Source organism: Hipposideros armiger, unplaced genomic scaffold, assembly GCF_001890085.2.
Source record: "Hipposideros armiger isolate ML-2016 unplaced genomic scaffold, ASM189008v1 scaffold_182, whole genome shotgun sequence".
Lineage (NCBI taxonomy): Eukaryota > Metazoa > Chordata > Mammalia > Chiroptera > Hipposideridae > Hipposideros > Hipposideros armiger.
In genome coordinates this window covers 2,567,484-2,579,655 of record NW_017731532.1, presented here as the reverse complement: position 1 = coordinate 2,579,655, position 12,172 = coordinate 2,567,484, and the positions used below count along the sequence as shown (strand labels likewise).

The 12,172-nt window shown below is 36.0% G+C and overlaps 1 protein-coding gene across 3 annotated transcripts in view; it reads left to right on the top strand.

Annotated features, from left to right (window-relative positions):
* HAPLN1 (hyaluronan and proteoglycan link protein 1) overlaps positions 1-12,172 on the top strand; it is a 73,036-nt gene that overhangs the window by 23,365 nt on the left and 37,499 nt on the right. The window contains exon 1 of one of the 3 annotated variants that reach the window (XM_019652579.1): positions 4,008-4,093. The exons of the other annotated variants lie outside the window; for them this stretch is intronic. The gene's annotated coding sequence lies outside the window, so the exon portion shown is untranslated. Of the gene's footprint in view, positions 1-4,007; positions 4,094-12,172 lie in introns of those variants that run through there. 3 annotated transcript variants of the gene reach the window in all.

Genomic DNA, 12,172 nt, shown 5'->3' with positions numbered 1-12,172 from the left:
GGGGAGGGGGGTTGTCACTTTGTGAGGGGTGAAAAGGATAACTATTGCATTGTTTTGTACACTTGAAACTAATAATAATAATAAAAATAAATAAATAAAATTACTAAAAATAAAGTTCATTCCATCTCTCTGAAAAATAAAATAAAATAAAATTAGCAAGTAGGAGGAAATGAGATAATTTGGCTTCCTTTTTATACCCCTCAACTTGATTATGTTTTACGTCTCTAATTTTGTTTTGACTTTTCTATTGGTTGTAGAACAATTTCAAACACTCCAGAATATGAGGGTAAAAAATTAAATAGGAAATGCTGATGAAAAATCAATCCCACTCACCCTAAGCCTCCAATGGCTTGCACTATATTTGTTTTCCATCAGTGTGAGAGTATTCTGTCAATAAAATGGCAGGATGGACAATGAAGGTAGAGGGGGTGGAGAGTTAACAATGAGTTCCCATATAAGTCTTAAAAGCTTTTATCCTTTATGTTCTCTTACAAATGGACTACAAGAACTTGTGTGGAAATATTTGCAGGAAGTTATAGGCAGCCATATGCTCTTGGCTAAAAGTGGTCCTTTATGTCAGAGTAGATGATGCTTTTCAAATGAGCAGCAAACTTGCAAGATTTGCCCATGACAGGTTGAGGTTGAGGCAGGCCAGAAAGGGTTATAGCAATCAACACAAAAGTGGAGTAAGTGAGTTACTCTAGTGACTACTTTAGTTAACTCAGGTTCCCCCTTGCATCAGCTGTGTTTGGAACTACAGAAATGCCAATCTCCTTTATTCATTCATTGAACACCCACTGAAAATTCATGAGATGCCCGGACTATAAAGACTAATCCAATATCATTTTTGTCCTTAGGCAGTTTAAACTTGTTTAACATTAGCATGAAATCAAGTACTTAGACGCTTGATTAATTATTTGAAAATTATGTGATCATTTTCTACATTTGTATAAAATGTGATGATTTGTTCAATAGGTGAGTTGTATGTCTGTGTGGTATGTCTAATAGGGTACAGCCTATGGTTGTGCAGGTTGTGTACTGCACAACACTGGGTGCTGCCATTCATTCATTCTACAGTGCACATTCAAAACCAGCGCCCCTGAGCTCCTACTGTGTGCCAAAGGATATTGTGGTAAACACAGTTTCTACTCTTGGAGTCTGCATTCCAATAGTTATAGATCCATGCAATGGGCTGGATTCTTCTCTCAAATCCCATAAAATATTCCTAGAACCACTTGACAGTCTTTTGATATAACCCAATATGAAAATGTATTAAATCCTTGATGTCTTTCATGATTACAATGATCATTGAATTTATAGCAATATCTGTGTAACCTGGCCTTTCTGAAGAGTGAGCGAGAATATAATTCTAAAAGTTAATCTGTTACATTTTGAAATTTTTATATCTTATTTTTGTAAAAAATTGGAAATCTTTGTAAAGTTAGTTATGCATGCCTTTTCCTTAGTAAACAGAGTATACATAACATGATTAGGAAAATCGTCTTTGTAATGTGCTCTAACACAGTTATATTTTTAGGGTTTGACTATGAGTAAAGATAAGTTAAATAACTTGAGGTGGTGGCAGCACTTTGTTTGGAACTGCTAGCATCAGGAAAAAATGCAAATGAGTGTGAAAAGCAAGGCCTTTCTGTCCCTGTCCCTGCCTGCCTGTCCAGCCTGGTCTCCAGCCAGTCCATCCTGATTATCCTACTCTCCAATCACGCCGAGCTACATGCAGTCAAACAAGCAGCCCAAGCCCTCTCACAGCTCATTTCCTTTGCACGTGCTCCTTTAATAGACAGCAATATCCCTTCCCCTCTTCTCTGTCTCCTTCTTGGCTTGCAGAGCCAGCTGAGCAGTCACCGTCTTTGTGAAATCATCCCTATGCCCTCCCAGGCTGGGTTAGCTGCCTGTCAGGGATGCTGCTTTGCACAACTGCAGGGGGTGCCATTCCCATTGCAGACTGGAGAGCTCCCCCTTTTCTTCTATAGCATCCTGAGCATGCCTCTGGACACTCAGCATCCTGCTCGGTTCCACTGCTTGGCAGCCTCCCTGAGGGTTGACGGCTTTGAAATCTGCAGCTGAGCCTTATATCTACTTTCCTGGCATAAGTGGTGCTCAATGGATAATTACTTGAATTGTGGCTTCACGTGGCACAGTACATAATTTAGGAGCCCTTGAGATATGCAAGGCTGAGTTTTCCCTTCCCGGATCTGTTCAGATTGTTCACTTAACCTATCTGGTGTTTTCTTTTCTCTGTTGTGATATCTGTCCTTCAAGCCATTTCTCCCATTTCCAGAGGTTGTGCTGCTGACTGCCTTTCCAGGTGTCCATTAGCCCTAAGGAACAGTATTTGTGCTGCTCTTCCCAGATGGCACGTTTGCTTCCTTCTCCCGCAGCCCTTCTTGTCGTCTTCTTTTTCTCCTTCTCCCTCTCTTCCTCCTCCCCTCAATTCCTTGGTCTGCTCCTCCACCTTCTTCTCTTTTTCTTTTCTGATTGCTTCTCAGGGCTTTTGCCTTTTAAACAATAGCCTGCAAAAGTGCCCTTTTTAAGAAGCCAATCTCTGAATCAGCCATTGACATCATATTTCCCATGACATTTTTATCTTTAGTGTTTTTCTCAGTATTTGGAGGATTGTGTGCACTGAAAGTTATTTTTATATGCAGCTGTTACCAGATTGTGAGGGTGATGACTGGCAGGTGTGTATGTGAGGTTTACTTATCATTTTTGGATAGCAGGTCCTTTTCTAGAGAGTCGTACGATGTTACCATTTCTCATGTTCTAGGTACTATATTCTCAGGATTTAATTTCATCACCTAGCTATAAATATATCTACGTAAACTGCTAATGTTCACAAGGTGAAAGAGTTTATTCAAAGATCATTAGTACACAAATAATCCTCAACCATCATTTGCCCAGCATTGATGAGGATTTGGGTCTTTTATGTAATTGTTCATGGAACGTCCATTTCTTTATGAAAATTATGGAAGAGAGAAACTTCATTTGTAGGGTTGCGTCTTTCCTCTTAACATTGACAGGACTCACCCACCGACTCTGTCACCTCTGCACTGCTCCCACTAGCATGAACTTGAGACTCTCCATGGTCAAGTTTGAAACAGTAAAAATCCTGGGGAACTTTGTATTGGGAACCCCAATAGTGGGACTTTGGATCCAGGTAAAAGGGAGAGACTGTGAAAGGATGGGTAATTTTATGGTATTTAGAATGTTGAAAAACCTCTGAGATTTATGTATACCTACTTTCCCTAGTTCTTGTGATAATATTGCTCATAATTTAGTCTATTATAATCATAACTGATTATTTAGTTCTGAGTCAATGGCAAGCTTAATACTTGGATATAAAATTTTTAAATGGCGTTGTTTTTCATAGAAGAAGGTTGCAAATTATGTAGATATTTTGGGAGTCTAGAGTAGTCAGTTCTAACTGACTGAATAAGCTTCAGTGCCTATAAAGAAGGTTGATAAAAGATGTTAGTTGTTTTTGGAATTAACAAATTCCTCTGCTAACTAAGATGTAAATCAGGCTTACTTAATTTTAATAGCTGAAAAAGACAATTTCAAAGATTATTATGACTTAAAAGCCTATTAAGATGAATTCTTGGGTTGTATCTTGGCATCACAATACCAGTTTGGAAGCTGGACTTGGTGACCTTATCTGTCAATATTTGCCAAGTTAATTGGAGAATATTGTATTCTCCTTTTTTGTGCTATGTAGACATAGCCATTTGGGCTGGAATAGGCTTTGTTACTCATAAACCAGTGAACTGAATTCTGATGAGATCATGCTTTGACTTAGGTTGTGGACCAATAGTAAACCTGCTTTAGGGCCTTGGAAGATATCTTAGAAGTGACAGCCAAAAGAGGTGGGGACTGTATCAAGCAGAGAAGAGAGAGAAGATTCTGCTGCTAAAGATCACTAATGGATTTATTTTTGTTTTTATCTTGACTTAGTACAATTAGATACCTTAGTAAGTCATTGATCATAAAACTATTCATTGTATTTAGTAAAAAATCAGAATTGACCTATATTTAAAATCTTTCTATACCTTCTCAGAGCCTGATCACCGTTTAAAATGTACGTGAGTTGCCTGATTCATGTTTGTCAACTAGTTTAGAATTACATGTGGGTTGCAGTGGTGAGGTTAGAGTTGGATTTTGCATTATATAGAAAACTTGTTACTGTTGCAGTTATGATGGCACCAAAGCTATCCGGTAGATGATTTGCAGTTGTATTTTTAGATCCAGTGTTAATAAAATGTTTAACTGGCAGCTGTTGAAATTTTGAACTTTATAAGAAATGCTAAAATTTTAAATGAAATGGAGTCTTAAAATATTGTTTGCTAGCTCCATTAGAAATACTTTCAAAAGTAATTTAATTGAAAGTGATGTTATGATCAGTTTTCTAGCCATATAAACCTTACTTGGAAATATTTTATTTAAAAAATTTTTGTTTCAAATTATAAAGCCTGAAACTGAGAGGTTTGTAGTCATTTAGCTGTGTGCATACGAGCTGGATTCTAAACTTGTTTTTTAGTAACTTTCATTTAAAAACAGCCCCAACACTTGTCAGTTTCATTCATATTTGCATTTTAAAACATGAAGAAGAGAGCTGTTATTGTCCATGGTTTTAAAATGATGTAAAAGAGTAACAAAAATGGAAGTTGTTTATTTTATTTGCTTTTGTCTGTTTCTGAATTTATTTGTTAGTTAGGAAACAGTGAGATAGAAATCCAAGTTCTTAATATTCATATATATGTATATATATATATATATATATATATATATATATTCATTCTTTTATAATGTTTCAGAAAAAAACTGTTTATTATACACCGTTGGCTGAAAGGGGCCTTCCAAACTCTTCAAAATGCCTGTGTTTGAGTTCTATTTGAATTGCAACTAGGAAATATGTATACCTTTGTAGAGTTCTTAATTTAGTGCCAAATTCCTTGTCAGTGTTCAGAAATCATTTGCTATTACTGATAATGACAATTAGTTATTTGATTTCATACATTAAGACAAAGTGTGTTTAAAGTCTAATTTTATATTATTCAATATAGTGCATTATTGTGGGTGCTATTGAATTTTTTTGATTATGGAATCAAGGAAGAATAAATTTATAAGATGATCTCTTTCCTGTATAAACATGCATATTAAGCATACTCTTCCAAATATTTTGCTAAAGTTTTCTAGTTTGTTTGTTTGTGAAACTTATTTTAGGCCAGAAACAAAGGACATTTTATTGAAAATTTCATCTTAGTCAAAGTTACGTTTAGCAAGTGGACTTATTATTCCCATAATTTAATCATTACACCATGGCAGCATTTAACATATTAAACTATAATGAAATTATGAGAAATCCTAAGAAGTGGCAGCATTGCTAACTAATATTCTGACAGATGTAATCATCTTTCAAGAAAAGTTCATGAGATGATTTGATTTTTAATGATTTTCCATATGTGTAGTGACAGAAAATGAATGTTTTCTTCTTCATTCCATGCAGGATGCATTTTTAAGAACATAGCAATGTAATAATCATATTGGTTATAGTTTAATTTTTAATATTCTATGGTAAAATTATGATTTTTAGGGCATCAGAAGTAGGATAAGTTCCCCAAAGATAAATAGAAGGAAAAATTATTTTCTTTCAATATCACCATCATCATCAAAACGTAATGTTTAACATGTATCTATTGACCTTCTCTTCTAACAACTCTCTGGTTAAGAAACAGACTATTAATTATAAACGACATATCCCCTCCTGACACTAAAAAATTAGAAATCTCATGCAACTGAAAAAATTTTAAGTAGATGGTGAGAACACCTACACACAGTATACAGACAGAGTCACAGAAACGTGCCAAAGCTACTGTACCAACTTGTACTACACTCGAGGGCTTAGAGACCCTAGGTTTCCTTGTCCATCTGTCTTACTGCTTTTTCCACCGACAGATTGTGAATTATCCACAAGAGTTTGAACTATAATATTGGAATATATTGAGAGCAAGTCTGGAATTTCCTCTGCATGACCTGAGAAGATGGTCTTAGTGAGTGGTCTGTACAGGGAAAAGACGTTTTTAAGTATATATGTCAGAATGAATTGGTGTTTCTGTGGACACATACCATTCCACCCAGTTGATGTAGCTATACATGCAAAAGGCACTAAGAACACACGGTGACAAGGACGTTCATTTTTCCTTTAGTTATAACATATTTTTTTCCTTCCTATCATATGAATGGGTGTTGACCGTTACCTGTCCACTAGTATTTATTCCATTTGAAGAGATTTCTGATTGAAGAGGTCATACCACAAGATTGGAGACACACGGTTTACTCTGCCTACTCTCTTAATAGTGGAAAATTGAATCAAATAAAATGTAAAATAAATATGCAATACTATATTTATTATATTTGTAAATCCCACTCCCAACCTCAATGTGAGCTGGGTTGGGGAATACAATTACAGCTGAAGGTGTTGTTTGCAAATAAACATTGAATGGACTCTTTACAACTCTTAAGCATCACTTTAAGGTTAGGGCTTCACCTAGTTTATAACCTAGGAGTGTCAGAATGCTGCTATATGTGCTTCATTCATTTATTCGTTCATCATGCCAGACTATTAGTTACTCAGAAGCAAGAACAGTCCCAATAATAGCCTGCAGTTATTAGTATATATATATATATATATATATATGTATATATATATATATATATATATATATATATATATATATATATATATATATGCACTGCTTTCCCCCGCCATTCTAGGTATTCAAACGAAACCACTGAGAAACCCTTTCATAAATTCAATTTGGGAGAAGTCTGACCCCTAGCTCAAGAATTTCTAAAAAGGTTCAGATAGGCCAATGGGCAGCTTGAGTAAATGTGCTTTGATTAAGTGGCAGGTTGCAGTTTGTCTTAAATTCTATCAGTATCCTCTGAGAAAGCTGGTGAAGAAGAACCAGCCAAGTACAAATAAATGCATCAAATTGCTACTTAAACAAACATTATTTTTATCATCACTTTAAAAAGGCCATATTTTTTTTTTTTGCTGAGGAGGAGAGTCCTAAAATGCAATGTGAATAGAATGGAGGATCTGATATCGCCAGTAAAAAATAATAATGATAATTAATAATAATAGTAGAATGATAAAAAAAAAAACTAATGCGTGTAAGGCTTTGACATTTGTCATCAACTATTCTGGTTGATGGATTAAAAAACCTAAAGCAATTGAATGACTTCTCTCAGGGTCCACAAGTATAAAGTGGCAGAGCAAGAAATGAAACTGCACTCTGCCTTTCCATTACACGCATACCATATCTCCCCACCTCCCTAGGATAGCCCCAATTTACATCACTGTTTTCCTACACAGTTATCAATAGTTCCCCTGTTCACTCTGTGCCCTGGTTTGGATGATAAATCATACTGTCATGTCACATATCAAATAAAGTAATAAATATAATAACATAAAGAGAAAAGAGAAAAATGAAGTAAGAGTGGATGAGTAAGATTTTCAGGTAATGAATGAAGAAGTAGAAATATAAAAGGAAATACAGAAAAAAATCAACGAATGGAAAGTTAAGGGAAATGGAAAGAAAATAGCCTGATTTCAAAATGTAGAGGAGGAAGAGAAAAAGAAAAGACTCATAAATTTTAATATACACTTTATTCTTAGAGTCATGAGAATCCCAGATACAACCTCTCACGTTTTAGCTGCATGGCACAGCTCCATGACTTGTTGAAGTTTCTGAGATTTTTAATTAAGAAAGGAACCACAAGTAAATAATGGAAACATCCACAAAAAAAAGTGATACTCAATAAAGAGGTCATTTAGCTAAGTTAATTTTCTTTTTTAAAATAATTCTTTTTGTTTTTCAATTTCAGTTGACGTGCAGTGTTGTATTGGTTTCGGGTATACAGTGTGGTGATTGGACATTTGTAAACTTGTGAAGTGATCACCCCCTTGGGTGTGGTGGCCATCTGACACCATGCATGGCTTTTCAGTATTGCTGACTGTATTCCTTGTGCTGTGCTTTGCATCCCCGTGACTGCTTTGTGCCTACCAATTTGTACCTAAGTTAATTTCCATGTAAACCAGACAGCCTGGGCATTATAGTAAAAGAGAAAGCTTATGAGGAAAAAAAAAAAAGTAAAATAAAGAGGTCATTTCAAAATGATTTGCTCTAAACCTAAGCAGCTTCTATCCAAGTAGCTAAGGTGTACTTCTGTCTTCCTTTAGCAATAATCATAGGCTACATATCAAATTTTGTTCTTAGAGAAGCCATCTTAAGACATTTTTGGATCCGGGAATTGTAAAACAGTATTCACTTTCTTGTGTCATTTTCATTTCCTCATACTTAGAGAGACAGTGTGCCAAGCATGCCTTTTATTACCCTTTTTTCTATGTTTTTTCTTTTGTTGTTGTTGCCCTTCTTAGTTTTGAGTGGACTTGACTTCCTCTTTGTTTACCCCTCAATACTTCCTCCGTACCTTCTCTTATGCAATCCATTAGTACTCACTTTCCCCCCTTTGACAGTGAGCCCCTGAGGGAAACCACTTGCTTTCAGAGAACAATGGGCCCTGAGCTGATGATGCTTTGAGGCAACTTCAGCGTCAGACCTCCTGGAATTGTCAAAAGCCCAGCGACAGTCTTAGAAAGTTTCCAAGACTATTTTGGTAATATGACAGTTATCCCAAACTTACAGAAAATAAATTATGGCAAATAATCCTTTTCAATGCCAAATATGTTTTTTTAATTGTTAACCATTTTTGGATGGGAATCATTCCAAACTGAATTGCATTGTTTTCTGCCTTTTGAATTTTGTAAACATAGCAACATTACAAAACGTGTGTGAAATAAGAGAAAAATACCTATCTGCCTGATGTTTTAAGAAAATAACTAACATTTTATGTGCATTCCTTTCCAGTGTTTTAATGTCACACATGCAAACACACACAACACATGTGCACTGTACAAAAAAAGGAAAATGAGGATAAAGGAGAGAAAAAAAATGAATATATTATTATTTCCAGGGGTTTATGAACTCTGAAGCTTAATTACAGATGAACACCTGGTAATTTTAAAGGCTTAGACCAGTGGTTCTCAAATTTGAGCCTGCGTCAGACTCACCTGAGGAAGGCGAGGGTCTTGTGAAACGCTGATGGCTGGGCCCCATTGCCAGTTTCTGATTCAAGAGACCTAGGGTGGGGCCTGAGAGCTTGCTTCTTTTTAACAAGTTCTGATGCTATTTCTACTGATGCTCCAGGCCCCACACTTGAATTCAACTCCTACACTCATTCCAAACAGTGAACTTTTAGAANGTTGAAGAGCAGTCATTGGGAATGTTTTATATAAATGTATTTCCAGAATTTAGGTATTCTAATATCAAAGAGCACAAATAAAAAGTTAATCAATCCTCCTGATGGTCTCTCTCTTTTTTTCTTGCCACTATGTAAATTAAATAGGATTTCCAAAACATTAAGATTGACGGATAGAACATGCAAAAGAGTCATGAGGATATTCTTCCAGCCTAGGTGCTAGAGACTCCAGGACTCATAATACAATGTGGGCATTGCTCTGATGAAGGGAGTTACACTCTAGTTAGAGGCGTTACGTGCCAAATCACATTAATATGACACCAAATGCAATCCAACAGGTTGTAAAGAGATCATTCCTAGTTTGGACTCCATGGTGAAAGGTATTTGGGGATATGGGTTGCATTTTATATGCTTGCCTTTAAAATGCTGCTTGAATAAATGCTTTGAATACCATAAGAGTAAGTAGCAATTTATTCAATTTAGCCTATGCATATGACTAAACGGAAATGTATGCTTTTGCTAAAAGGGTTATTTTGCAAAGACCTTCATAAACTATTACTAAAAATATAAATTGTGGTCAAGAGATTTCTAACTGAGGGACATGCTATTGTTCTCAGTGGGAGAAACAGCAGATGCATCCTTAGGCCATTTACCACATACTGAGAGAATATTTGCCAATTGTGCAGTTTTTAAAAATTGATTTTGACTAGATCAGATCATTGAAGTTAATGATTCAATGAAACCATTGTCTTTCCTCTTTTCCTGTGATTATTTTGTTTGTTTTTTAGTGAGTTGCTCTTTTACATACCAGTTTTGTTGTACACACCTTTTTCAGTACATTTCCTCCTTCTTCAGTACATTAGATGCCAAAATACCTGTCACCTTAAGTACCTTAGCTTTCAAGCAGCCAACTTAAGCTATTAAATTATTATTATTATTATTATTATTATCATTATCATTATTATTATTATATTTTTAGCAACGGCACTTTTACAGAATGAAATTTCTCCCTTGAAATTCTGGAATGAAAAAAAAAAAAACCACACTCTTCCAGATGTGGAGAAAAGAAACTTGTCTCACTCTTGAACTTCCTAAAATTTAAATGGCCTTCTTTTGTTTTATGTCACTTTGCACCCCACCTGCTTCACTGTCTTCTCCCACCCTTTGGCCCAGCAGGGCAGATTCAGGAAGCTTTCCTAAGTTCACTTGCTAACTGTATCTCAAATAGCATGGGTGGAGTGGGAAGTGGGACACATGCTTGTGTTTGCATTGGATTTGATGCATTATATTTTCACTCAGCATTAGCAGAAGAGGTGACATGGTTGCCTCTGAATTCATTACTAGAAATTACCATATAAAGTCCAACGGCATTGAGCCTTCTTACTTCATTCCTTCTGTTACTATTACCAATTCATGTAAGAATTAAACTATGTGTATTTCATTATCTTGGTCTCTCAGCCAAGCCAAGGAATGTTTCCATAAGCCCATAGAAAAGAGCAAGCAGAGTTTGGAAAGCCTTACTTAGGTGGCTCTATTTGGCAGCCTGGTCTTATTCCTTCTACCCTTTTACCACTAGTAACAGCCACTTGTCTGTTTTACCTGGCATGCTTTTCCTTTTCTAAGACAGAGGTCAAATAATCATGGAAGCAGTGGATCAAAGGACAGGATCCTTAAGCAAATTTAAAATTAGCAAGTAGGGGTGGGGATGAGGGAGAAGGGGAAGGGACGAGACAACATAAATTGGTAACTACATTATTGCCTCAGGGATAGAAAAGACAGTTTGGGGAATATAATCAATAATGTTGTAAATATCTTTTAGGGGGCCAGAAGGACTCATGTCTCGTTAGGGAGACCACGTCATAGACGGTGTAGAGGCCTGACCACCGCACTGTACATCTGAAGCTGCCGTTGAATAGTATTATATGTCAACTATAATTTAATACATATATAGGCATGGGATGTGGAGTATAGTGTGGGAATGGAGTCAATGGAATTGTAATAAATATGCATGATATCGGAGGTTGGGGGCAGTGGATGGGGGAGGGGGGTTGTCACTTTGTGAGGGGTGAAAAGGATAACTATTGCATTGTTTTGTACACTTGAAACTAATAATAATAATAAAAATAAATAAATAAAATTACTAAAAATAAAGTTCATTCCATCTCTCTGAAAAATAAAATAAAATAAAATTAGCAAGTAGGAGGAAATGAGATAATTTGGCTTCCTTTTTATACCCCTCAACTTGATTATGTTTTACGTCTCTAATTTTGTTTTGACTTTTCTATTGGTTGTAGAACAATTTCAAACACTCCAGAATATGAGGGTAAAAAATTAAATAGGAAATGCTGATGAAAAATCAATCCCACTCACCCTAAGCCTCCAATGGCTTGCACTATATTTGTTTTCCATCAGTGTGAGAGTATTCTGTCAATAAAATGGCAGGATGGACAATGAAGGTAGAGGGGGTGGAGAGTTAACAATGAGTTCCCATATAAGTCTTAAAAGCTTTTATCCTTTATGTTCTCTTACAAATGGACTACAAGAACTTGTGTGGAAATATTTGCAGGAAGTTATAGGCAGCCATATGCTCTTGGCTAAAAGTGGTCCTTTATGTCAGAGTAGATGATGCTTTTCAAATGAGCAGCAAACTTGCAAGATTTGCCCATGACAGGTTGAGGTTGAGGCAGGCCAGAAAGGGTTATAGCAATCAACACAAAAGTGGAGTAAGTGAGTTACTCTAGTGACTACTTTAGTTAACTCAGGTTCCCCCTTGCATCAGCTGTGTTTGGAACTACAGAAATGCCAATCTCCTTTATTCATTCATTGAACACCC